Here is a 1,711-nt window from a genome sequence, read left to right as displayed (position 1 = left end):
ACTCTTAGGGCAGTCCCACACGTCCAGATAATTCCAGTACCGGAAAAATCGGTACCGGAATTATCCGTGTCCATGTGCCCGTGCGTTTCTGTGGCACATCAGTGTGGCACATGTGTGCCGCCCGTGTGCCCACTGGGTACCACACGCACCGTGCAGGAGACAGCACTAAAGTTTAGCGCTGTCCCCTGCATCTGGTGCTGAAGCCGCCACTGATATCTTCTCTGCAGCAGCGTTTGCTGTAGAGAAGATATGAATATTCTTTTTTTTTTGTTTGTTTCTCATGTTTAAAATAAAGATCCATGTCCCCATCCCCCTCCCACCCCCTGTGCGCCCGCCCGCTGTTCTTAAAATACTCACCCGGCTCCCTCGCTGGCTGGCGCTGCTTCCTGTCCTAGCCGCACCTTCTCCTGTATGCGGTCACGTGGGGCCGCTCATTTACAGTAATGAATATGCGGCTCCACCCCTATGGGAGGTGGAGCCGCATATTCATTACTGTAATCGGCGGCCCCACGTGACCGCTCATACAGTAGAAGGTGCGGCCAGGACAGGAAGCAGCGCCAGCCAGCGAGGGAGCCGGGTGAGTATTTTTTGAACAGCGGGTGGGCGCACAGGGGGTGGGGGGACATGGATCTTTATTTTAAACACGAGAAACAAAAAAAAAAAAAGGAATATTCATATCTTCTCTACAGCAAACGCTGCTGCAGAGAAGATATCAATGGCGCACCACATGGGGGGGGACAGCGCTTACTGTAGCGCTGTCTCCTGCACGGCACACGGACAACGTCCGTGTACGGTACGTGTTTTACACGGACCCATTGACTTTAATGGGTCCGTGTAATCCATGCGCTCCCACGAACACTGACATGTCTCCGTGTTTGGCACATGGAGACACGGTCCGCAAAAAATCAATGACATCTGCACAGATGCATTGATTTCAATGTGTCTACGTGTGTCAGTGGCTCCGGTACGTGAGGAAACTGTCACCTCACGTACCGGAGCCACTGACGTGTGAAACCGGCCTTAGAATGGATCGCAAAAAGCATTTTCAACGGCCGCATCCCTCATTCCCTATGGACTGTGCTCTCCTTTTTCCGGCAGCCCTATAGAAAATTAATGGAGCGGTGGTTGGCCATCCGATCAGCAACTCCACTTAGTAACGGGTATTAAAATGTTCCATTGGCAAAAAAAATTCTCTATTCCAGGTGGTTGGACCTCCTTGGTCAATAAGTTATCTGTCCTATGATTATGTGATGAAGGGCGTCTTCCTATAAAAAGCAAGCTAAATATAATAAGCCTTGACTGAATCCTGCTTTCTTTTTCCTTGTTCCCACATTCCTCTTTCTCGCTCACGTTGCCTCTGCCTTTCCCTCCTTACTCCAACGTTGCGTGTGCACCTGACCTGCATCACCGGGTCCGATCTCCACCGGTCAGGATCAGTGGTCGATCCTGCCAGCACTGGACTACCATTTAGGGCACTTTTGATTTCCAGGCCTTTGTCGGTCCCACACCATGGGCACGGGCCATAGAGACGGGCCGGATTGAGGCTGTAATTTGCCAGTGTCTGGTGTATAACAATGCAATCATATCTGTTGCCAAGTGTTTAAGGCATTAAAAACCTAGAAGACATCTGGTGCCATCTTGGCACATGTAAAAAAAAAAAAAAAAAGTTGCTGGTAAAGAACAATTTTTATATAAAGAAGACAAACCCAGG

This window comes from Ranitomeya imitator, chromosome 3 (genome assembly GCF_032444005.1).
Source record: "Ranitomeya imitator isolate aRanImi1 chromosome 3, aRanImi1.pri, whole genome shotgun sequence".
In the NCBI taxonomy this organism is placed as follows: Eukaryota; Metazoa; Chordata; class Amphibia; order Anura; family Dendrobatidae; genus Ranitomeya; species Ranitomeya imitator.
This window is presented reverse-complemented; position numbering follows the sequence as displayed.